The sequence below is a fragment of the Equus przewalskii genome, chromosome 30 (assembly GCF_037783145.1).
Source record: "Equus przewalskii isolate Varuska chromosome 30, EquPr2, whole genome shotgun sequence".
NCBI lineage: Eukaryota > Metazoa > Chordata > Mammalia > Perissodactyla > Equidae > Equus > Equus przewalskii.
Genome location: NC_091860.1, coordinates 3,863,815 through 3,874,898, shown reverse-complemented (window position 1 = coordinate 3,874,898; position 11,084 = coordinate 3,863,815). Strand labels below are relative to the sequence as shown.

Sequence of the window (11,084 nt, the reverse complement as noted above, 5' to 3'; positions counted from 1 at the left end):
TCAAAAAAACGCAAAAAAGGCAAAGTAGGTGTAGTTAGGTCTCAATAGTCTGAGAATCCTTCCCTCACTTTTTCAGTGGAAGGCAGATGGATGTTAGGCACAAAAGTTCGTGTGTACTTATATGAGGTTAGAGAATGAACAGAAACGTGTGAGCCCCCTGCTTGGTTTGTCCATACTGGGATTTTTTTTTTTTTTTTTGGAATGGGATGGAGAGAAAGTAGTGATTGTCTGCCATCTAGTGTGCTGAGTTGGAATTGTATCTTGCCAGTAAGATCTGGTAGCTAAAATTCATAAAAATAGTGTACTGATTCAAATAAGGATTGATGGATTCTACAAAAAATTCTACTTCCAAGCTTCAGAGATCCACAGGTTAAAAAAACAATGAAAATAACACAATGCTGAATATTTATTGCAAAACTGGAGAGCAGGGGTTGATGTTAAACCAAGATGGGAAGAATCAAGAAGACCCCACTTACAGAACCACAGAATGAATAGCTGTTCATGGAGCAATGACTTGAAATGATCCCCCAGAACAGTAAAGCAAACAAAATAGTATCCGTGTATACAGTCTTTTTTTTCCTGAGGAAGATTGGCACTGATGTTAGCTCAGGGCAATCTTACCAATCTTCCTCTGTTTTCTAGCGCACAGGCCACCAGTGCAGCACAGCTTCTAACAGAGGGGTGTATGTCTGCACCTGGGAACCAAATCCGGGATGCTGACGTGGAGCATGCTTAACTTAACCACTAGGCCACCGGGGCTGCCATACATTGTCTTTCAAACAGGGCAGACGTTCCTGCAGTCAGGAGGGCTCAAAAACTTGAATGAACTTTTAACTCATCTCTGTCCCCTGTATCCAGTCACCTAGGCTTTTCAGTTTTTTCCTTTATGATGCTTCATCATCTCTCCGTTTTTTTCTATTATCTTCTACTAAGAGTGGGTAATAGATGCTTTTCCATATCGCTTTCCATCTAGCTCTGACCAGCCTACACACTAATTGCTAGACTAATCTTCCTTGAGCACTGGGTCACCATTGCTTCAAAGCCTGTGGAACTCTATTTCTCTTTCTTCCTGACTACCTCTTCCACCTGGTTTCATTGTTGCTTGACTTTGGTCTCATCCTACTTATACAGTTTTATTTCTCTACTCTTCTTGAACTTTTTGCCAGTCACTTCATGGCCCCTTGAATAACCCTGCTCCTTGATCCCTTCAGGTCTCTATTGATGCAGTGCCTCTCAGGAGGAACGCCTGTCCTTCCTTTGCCCAGCCAAATTTTCTTCATCCTTCACTGTCCAGGCCAGCTCTTGCCTCTCCATGGACACCCTCCCTTGCTTGTGAAGTCTGATAGGTTATATCCTGTAACTGAGTACTTGTGCAAATACTGCCCAAGGGTTTACTATTATTTCACAGGTTTTAGTCCTATCTCCTCCAAAACCTTTTGTGAAATACTCCAGGCCAGGTACTATATCTCACCTCTTTGCAAGCCCCATTCAGGGTCTACGCCTGGGAGCACGAGGAGCTCATGGGTGCTTTTTGGTTGGTTGTTTTCGTCCTCAGCACAATTCTGCAAGGAATATGGAGCTGGTGTTGTTATTTCCATTTTTTGAATGAGGATGTCGAGGCCCAGAGCATTGGAAAGACTTGCTCTCATCAGTGACCGCGCAGGACAGGGGCCCTGGGGTCTCTTCCTTGTCTAAAGCTCCTTTCAGGCAGCCATCGGACTGGTAGTGATAAATGAAGCAATGCATTAAGCCCTTCTTTATTTTTGGACGGATAACTTTATTTTCTTATGGGTAAATGACATGAACTCATATTGTAGGAAGCAGCCAGACAACAGATTATAATCAGGGCGTGTGGTTATGCCTCCTGCTTGGCAATTTCAGTTCTTTCTGGGTGGTTATGCCACACTTTCAGCCCACACCCATTTGTCCCGTTTGAAAACCACAAACTGGTGCTCTGGCAGATGTGACATTCTTCAGTACAGTACTCTGAGTACTCTGGCTAAATGACTTGTTGAAACCTTTAAATGACTGTGGATCTGTCCCCTGCCTTTTCTCACCTGCTAAAAGGTGTCCTAGGGTGCCAAGGCTCACATCGAGTGCTGAGCAGTTAAAAACAACTACTACCTGGCTGTCTTAACCCGAGTCATTAGGGACGCAGGGAGGATTTCCAGGTAGTTCCAGCTCTGGCCACAGGATGGATTCTTTTTCCATACTGCATGCGTCTTGGGTGACTGCCAGCACAGCAGTAGGGTGATTTTTGCTTCATTCATTTGCAGACTCGTCCTGTGGCGTCCCTGCACTGATGCGCTGGCTCCCCCAGGCCTGGCTCAGGCCCTGAGGCTTTGGTTTGCTTGGTCTGAGGACTTGGTAGCAAAATGGAAATATATCCACATGCAGTCAAGCAGTTCAGAGGGATGGCCCTGCTGAAATTTGTCCTATTACATATCTGGAAAATAAATGCTAACAGGAGTGTTAAGCAATTCTACTGATTTAGAATAATTATGTATATTAATCGGAAAAAAGCAGTAGAGAGAGGAGTAGATTGTTTAAAGAAAATCTAAATGCGTAGTTGTAACAAGTGACTTTTATAATTGCATGTCTGATGAAATGATCAGTACTAATCTAAAAGTGTCATGAAATACAATATTATTACCTTTATTTTATGAAAACACTGTTAATGTTTAAGCCATAAAAAGTTTTATGATAATAGTGGCAGGAAATTTTAAATTAAGAATTAGATCAAGAAGTTTCAGTTACACGAGATGAACGAGTCCTAGGGTTCTACTGAACAGCACAGGCCCCACAGTTAGCAATACTGTATTGTGTACTTAAAAATTTGCTAAGTGTTCTTATCACACAAATAAATAAATAATGAGGGCAGCGGGAAAGTTTTGGAGGGGATAGATATGTTTATGGCCTAGATCGTGGCGATGGTTTCATGGGTGTATACTTATCTCTGAACTCATCAAGTTCAGTACGTTAAATATGTACAGCTTTTTGTATGTCAATCATACCAATAAAGCGGGTTTTTTTAAAGATTTAGATCCGACTAGGAACTTGTCGTATAACATACCAGAAGCAGAGTACTCATGAAGAGCCCAGAATTGTTACCGTTGAGAACTGCCCGAATAGTAATAACATCACTTGTAACATGCAAAACATGATCACAAACTCCACTTCCTTCCCTCCTCCCAGCCCACCCAAGGCAGGGCAGACCAGCTTTGCTGATCCCTGTTTTGCAGGCTTAGAAAGTCAAATGGCTTCCAACCCTCACACGCCTCTTACTGAGGTGGTGGGGTGGGGGGTGCTGCGCCTTGAAGCCAGGCCTTGTGACTTCGTATCCGTTAACTATCCATACACCAGTGTGTTAGGATACAAGCTCCATCATGATATAATATTGACTATTCATCCCTTGGAATGTATTTGCATAACGTATTATTTTTCTAGTCTTTTGGAAAATTGATTTCATTGAAATTCATTGAATTCAATTGAAATTTTGCTTTGTTGAAATTTGAGTCACCCAGATTTTATGAATCTTCCTGTCACTTTACACAAAGCTTAGCTAATGGAAAAAACAGAGGACTAGAATCATGTCCATGGTTTCTGAGCCTTTTATTGGTCAACGACGTCTGCAAAGCTACTTGCTATCATAAGTAACTAGGGTCAGAACCACCGTGGCCGAGAATATCTAGTCAACCTTGGACACAACTGTCACAAAACCATATAACCCACAGTGAGAGGTTGGAAAACATACTGGAGGCTATTGCTTATCTCTGATTCTTCTCAAATTTTTCAGAAACTCTATTCCTTAAGTCCCAGGTGCAAACTACATCTTTCCATTTGTTGTGACAGATTTGTGCTAATAGATGGTGTTGGCATCTCATGATATATTGGACCATCAGATTTCCTGCTGACAAAATCTTGGATAGGTTTGTAAGCCCAAATCAACCTGGTAGAAAATACCATATTGTCTCTTCAGGGACAAGGCTCTAGTTTCTGATTTCCTGAGTGCCTCGGGAAGGTTATTGCCATTGGAAATGAAAGCTTGATTGATTAGAACAGAGATGTGCCTTTTAAAAGATTGAATTGCTGCCCTTCCAGGATCAAATTCAACTCTCAAGAGAGAGGCTGCCCTTATAATTCTTTTTTCTCCCCAGGCGTTGTGATTCTTTTTCTCATGAAATAGCAAATTGTGGAAGATCATGCTGTGTGACTAGTCTTGTGTAAACTGTCCCCAGACCTGGGTCTAGAGATTGTAATCTATTCGTAGAAAGCTGAGAAAATCCACAAAGTGCAGGCAAAGCACGAACTGTTTTCTCACTTCAAATGACGTATGCGGGAGGGTGCTCGTAATGGGAGTGGACATTCAGAGAGAAAGTTAAAAACTGAAGAGCACTTGGTGATGTCCTTGCAGGCTGTCCTGGCATGCCCGTGGACACCCATACCTCCGTACCATTGTAACTGTAACTTCCATCTGATTGCACTCAGTTGCCTGTGTCTCATTGCCCTGCCACAAATGGCGGGCAGTCTCTACCCTTCTCTTGAAGCAGTACTTTTCTGTCTAGTTCAGATGATGATTGTGCTCAAGTCCCGTCGAAGTCAAGCTCTAAGTGGCTCCAAGGCAAATTGAAACCTTGTCTCTTAATGGGACACACAAGCGAAGTAGATACTCAGAGACGTTCTAGGCGGGGAATTATTCTGAGTCAAACCACCTCTCGTCCCCAACCCACGATAAACTGGCACTTGCACAACAGCATCAACCAACTGGTAAAGTTGTTTTTGCCTTTTATAAATTAATTTATATGGTTTTGACTAGAAAGAATATATATACATGCACAATTCAGGAATTATAGAGGGGTCTATGGGGAAAAATGACTCTTCTTGCCTTCATCCCCCACAGACCCAATTTCCCTGTCTGGTGACGTCTGTTTTTACCCATGTCTCTGTCCTTCCAGAGACAGTCTATGCCTGCATCCACACATACACTGATTCATGTGTTCTATGTGCATGTGGTCTTTCATACAAATGGTTGTGTACTCTTTACCTTATTTTTAAACCTAATGATATGATTTTGAAGCCGCCTCTATCTTTTTGACTGCTCATAGTATTCCATTTTACGGATGTGTTATAATTTATTCAATCAATTGCTATTAATAGACTTTTAAATTGTTCCCAGTCTTCTGATATTAGAAACAACTCTGCAGTAGACATCTTTGGACATACATCATTCACATATATGTGAATATATTTGTAGGGTAAATTTTTTGAAGTGGATATGACAGATCTTATTTTTGTTGTAATTAATGATATATTTCTGGTTTTTATTGATGCTTTAATTTCTATCTTTCACTATGTGGTCTGTGTTTTCTTTTTCCTAATAATATGAGAGATTTTAATTGTTTCTCTAGTAGTTTGTTTTTATAAGAATATAGAATACATTTTTAAGATCTCTATTTCTTTGATCAGCATTCTTTGACTCCTTACTGTATTAATGTTGAAATTGGTAATTCCCGCTTCCTCTCCCCAATATTTCTTCTACTAGCTGATTTGGATTGATTTGTATTATTTTTGTCAATGTTAATATTTATATATTTACATAAATTTACATAAGCCGGTTTATCAGCTTTGATGCCTGGCTATGGAAGATAAGGAACTCTCTCGACCTACGCTACCTTCCTCTTTATCGCCTCCCTTTCCTCTGAATTTTGTTAGGAGTATAATGTTTCTATTGTTAGGAAATCCACAGTGAAGTATCACCTCACTCCTGTCAGAAGGGCTTTTACCAAAGAGACAAGAAATAACAAGTGTTGGCGAGGATGTCGAGAAAAGGGAACACTCATGCACTGTTGGTGGGAATGTAAACTGCTGCAGCCACTATGGAAAAGAGTGGGAGTGTTCTTCAAAAAATTAAAAATAGAATTACCATATGATCCAGCAATTCCACTTCTGGGCATTTATCTGAAGAAAATGAAAACATTAATTCAAAAAGGTATATACTCCTATGTTCATTGTAGCATTATATACAACAGCCAACATATGGAAACAACCTAAGCATCCATCAATGGATGGGTGGATAAAGAAGATGTGGTATATATATATATATATATGATTGAATGTTATTCAGCCTTAAAAAGAATCAAATCATTCCATTTGTGACAATATGGATGGACCTAGAGGGTGTTATGCTAAGTGAAATAAGTTAGACAGAGAAAGACAAATACCATATGATTTCATTTATATGTGAAATCTAAAAAACAAAACAAATGAACAAACAATACAAAACAGAAGCAAATTCATAGATACAGGAAACAAACTGGTGGTTGTCAGAGAGAAGGGGGTAGGGGGATGGGCAAAATAAGTGAAAGGGATTAAGAGATACAAACTTCCAGTTATAAAATAAATAAGTCATGGGGATGTAATGTACAGCATGGGGAATATAGTCAATGATATCGTAATAATGTTGTATGGTGACAGATGGTCATGGTGATCATTTCACAATGTATATAAATGTCGAATCACTATGTCGTACAGCCGAAACTAATATTGTATGTGAACTGTACTTCAAAAAAAAAGAAGGCGGGGCCAGCCTGGTGGTGCAGCGGTTAAGTGCAGACGTTCTGCTTCGGCAGCCCGGGGTTCACCGGTTCGACCCCGGTTGCAGACGTGGCACCGCTTGACAGGCCATGCTGTGGCAGGTGTCCCACAAATAAAGTAGAGGAAGATGGACACACATGTAGGCTCACGGCCAGTCTTCCACAGCAGAAAGAGGAGGATTGGCAGCAGTTAGCTCAGGGCTAATCTTCCTCAAAAAAAAAAAAAGAAAAATTTTTTTTATCTTTGATACTTGGTAGCTTTACTAGGGTATGTCTCAGTGTTGATAATTTAATGTGAGTTTTTTTCCTAGAATAAGATGTGCGGTTTAAAATTTAGATTCAAGTCTCCTATTAACTCTGAATCTTATCAATATGTCTTCCATATTTATCATTTATCTCTAATCTTTCCCAGCTCTTATTTATTTCCATTTCACTTTCTCATTTCTCACTCTTGTCGTCCACATTCCTTACTGTTCTCAGCACTGTCTATTCTCCTTTTGCTGCTTCCAAAGTTACCTTCATATTTCTGAGGGTTTGTTTCATCTCTGATTATATCATTTTATCTTCTCTTGGCACTTATAACCCAATTTTAAACTCTTGTCTCATAAATCAATAGCTTCATTTCCTTTTATGAATTCATAGTGATGTACTTGATGCCAATCTTTCCTGGTCTGTGGTGTCATGTTTCTGGTCATGCTTTTTAATTTGTCACCATCCCCACTCCCAACCTCTGTTTCCTTGCATCTTTTATCTTGTAGTATCTTTGTGTACTACATCCTGTGATGATTCCATCTGGCTGTCACTCATCCTCATTAGCATGGGCACCCTGGACCAGCAATTGCAGGTGGTACCTGTGAGGCAGGAGATAGATCCTTGTAAGTCTTTTGGAAGTTCCCCTGATAAAGTCATGCATAGGAGTGAGCTCTTTCAGACTTCTTCTCCTTGCCCAGCGGAGACCGACAGCTGTACCACTGTTCACCATGCGTAGTCGCTCGCCTCCATTTTGCTCCTTGGATGGAAGGAATAACCATAATTCATCACTCAGCTCTGCTGGTCATGTTTCTGGATGACAGAGGGAAGGGGCAGTTACATCCTAATTCTGCCATTTAAATACTGGAAGTCAATTGGTATGTTTTTATTGAGGTTTGATAATAGAGAAAGAGCAATGGTCCTGAGGCAAAATGAGCCACCTCTGCCCTTACTAGCTATGCAACTTTGGGCAAGTCTTTAAACCTCTCTGAGCCTATATTTTGTTATCTGTTAAATAGAGATAATAATAAAGCCTGGGTAGCCTGAGTCGTGGGGTTGTTGTGAAGTATAATGGCAAAATGAATGTGAAAGTATTTTAAATTAAATCCCCTATATAAATGTTAGCTGATACAATTATTAATAATTTTTTAAAAAGAAAAATCATCAATACTTAATGCCCATCTTAGTGCTGGTTTAAAACCTTGCAGGCCTCAGAATGAGGGAGGTTCAGGAAAGCATCTCACTCACTCTTGGGCTTCCTTTGATTCCCAAGGGGACATTTCAAAGTTTAAAAGCATTGCCTTTCCAAGTAGTCATCTTCATTTTTAAAGAGCCTGAAATAAATCCCCTATAATTTTTATTATTCACTTTTATCACCTTCCTTTCTTGTTGCTACAGCTTTAAAATGAGCTGTCCATTATTTGCAGGCAGCTTTTAAAGTCCAAAAACAAATTACCTTAGAACTCAACAACAATGTCCCAAAGTTAGCCCAGGAAAACAGGCTAAAAATCTAGAAAAAAAATCGCTATGTCTTTTCTCTAGAATTGAGTTCTCATCGAGCCGCTTTAATAAGCATTTGAGTCTCATTCAGGTTTACTCAGTATTTGCCACCAAAACAACTGATGAAGAGTTTTTTTACAGTCCCAGAACCCTTTCATACTAGATAACTTGCCTCTCCTATTTTGGAAGAGCAAAAAATATTGGCTAAACTATCATTTAGTATCTGCTTCCTCAGTCCAGGTATTTTAAATATAGATCAAACAAATGTGTCCTTTACAATTTATAAGTTGTCTCACTAGATTTTGTAGGGATTGGTGAAGTGATTCTCTATTTCTGTCACCTTCTAAGTTTGTAAAAGGGATAAATTTCATTAATTCATCTTCAATCATGCAATAAATATTTAAGAATGCTAATTCTGCTCCTACAGCTGTGATAGGTGAATGGGGAAATAGAGATCACTAAGGACAGAATTTAACATTTATTTTAAACTTAGGATGTGCCAGGCCTTGCATATTAAGCATTATTATCACATCAAATCCTCAAAACATTCTCATATATTAACTTTTGTCATTGTAACAAACAACTTCAATATCACTGTGGATTACAACAACAAATACTGATTTCAGTCTCCTGTTACCTTAGGTCTGAGGGTCAGCTGCAGCTCTGCTGGCCTGTGCTGGGCTCTACATGTCTTCTCATTCTGAAAACCAAGTTGAAGCTGATCTCTGGGACAGCAAAAGGGCCAGTGGAAACTTGCAATGCTTCTGAAATAATCTGTTCAGTCATGACAAACATTCCATCCATTCTTGTTCCATTTGCCAAAGCAAGTCACATAGCCAAGTCCAAAGCCAGTGGGGTGAGTATGTATACTCCACCTACCGAGAAGATTGGCAGTGGAAGGGAGAGGACAAATAACTGTGAACAAAGAATGGAGTCTTCTCCAATTTGCTCTTCTGCCCACAAGATACTTTTACTTCTCCCAAGATACTCAAAACTACCAGACGCTAGGCTCAGAAGTCCAGAATCTGGCACTACACATCATGTCTGCTTACTACTCTTCTCGATTCAGAGACCTACGAATGAAAATGACAAGTTGTCTGTCTTCTTCTTCCTAAACACTCAATATAATACAATGGTGGAGCAGGGACACCTTATTAAAAAAATAGAAAGAATGGGAGGTAGATACCTGTCACTGTTTCCTAGGGATTCTGATATTCTGCTGAGCAAAAGTTGCAACCTCCCCACTCTGACGGTAAGGAATGTTCCTTGTTTTGTTCCAGTTACATTTCCTGGGAGTCACTTTACTGTCTATCGTTCTCCGTGCTGTTTGATTGCACCTTCTGGGTAGCTCTTTTTCCTTTATCCTCCTTGGCCTCTTCCGAAGTGATTATTGGAAGATATGCCATTTGTGGCTGAGAAGCCATCTCAGACTACGTCACAGCCATAGAAAATTGGGGACTCAAAGTGTTATTTTATGATTTGAATAGTTATAGTCTCTTCTAATCCAGGTTGGTGGTGTTTTGGGTTATATATCTCTCTACATAACTGTTTTAGTTTTTAATCAATTTGATCCCAGTAAGCTCCATGTAAGTCAATAGCCATATCCATAACTTTTCAAGAAATGCCTCCATAAGTACTTTGATCTTATCAAGTTTCAGGTGGACTGCAACTTTTGTCTCATTTTCCCAAGCCATTTTGTCTAATTGAGACAATTTACTAGGGCCATATTAATCTAATCAGTAGACTTAACAATGGGTATGTTGGATCTGTGCTCAATCTTTGTTCTAATTTGAGACTCTTTTACTTGTTTAAAATGAGAAACAGTTTCAAATTTCCACCCTAAAAGTTCTGGAGTTTCTGGGCATTTGCAGCTCTGCTGGGCTCATCTTGACTCTGCTCCAGGTGTCTTCTCACTCCAGAACCTAAGCTGAAGAAGTAGCCGCTACATGAGACTTGCTGGTCTCAGGGTGGGGGGCATAACAGGAGGGCTGATGAGAGCATGCAATGCCTCCACAGACCTCTGTTCAGATGAGGCAAATGGCTCATCTGCTTATGGCCCATCTTGGCAAGTCATGTGGCCAAGCCGTAATCAATGGGATGAGGATGTCTACAGGAAAAACTGGATATGAGGAGAAGGAAATGGGCAATTGTGAACAAATAATAAAATCTCCATGCCTCATGAGGTACATACTTCTATAGCTCTCTTGATAGAGAAGGAAATGGAGGCACAGAGAGTCGCAGTACCTTGTCCAAGGTCCTACAGCTACTTAGTGGTAGAGCCAAGATTTGATCCTAGGGAGTTTGACGCCATGATGCTGAATCATTTTCTAGATTCCTCCTCTGGGTACTCTCATTTTCGTGGAATTACCTGCACCATCTTGTCTAAATTTTCAGCAGGCTTTAATGAAAACAATTTTAATAGAAGACTCAAATATGGCAGTAATAAAGCTTTGCAAGATGATGTTATGGGTTTCTTCAAGAAATAATTCATTAAATTGATGCCAGTTGTAACTGGTGAGACCATAAAGCTCAATGCAGGAATATTGAAAACATGAAGGTAATCCAATCACAGTGTGTTCAATAATTGGATCCCTTCAGAGGAGCTCTCAGCTTTCTTGCTCAATTGCTATGCTACACTTTTCCCCAGAACCCGAGAATATAAAAACTCAAAGTATCAGATCGTGAAAGGAATTTAAATTTCTGAATCTTGTACCCAGATAAGCATCTATCCTAAAAGATTTG

At 39.9% G+C, this 11,084-nt stretch overlaps 1 long non-coding RNA gene across 2 annotated transcripts; it reads right to left on the bottom strand.

Annotated features, from left to right (window-relative positions):
* Positions 1–6,218: 6,218 nt before the first annotated feature.
* Positions 6,219–9,117, bottom strand: LOC139080539 (uncharacterized). 2 transcript variants are annotated; one of them, XR_011535116.1, is made up of 3 exons: positions 8,980–9,117; positions 7,445–7,602; positions 6,219–6,799 (listed from the first exon to the last, which is right to left on the bottom strand). It is a non-coding gene; the product is annotated as an uncharacterized lncRNA (long non-coding RNA). The 2 variants fall into 2 exon arrangements; XR_011535115.1 differs by having other exon boundaries at positions 6,219–6,803; positions 8,980–9,098.
* Between the last annotated feature and the right edge of the window lie 1,967 nt (positions 9,118–11,084).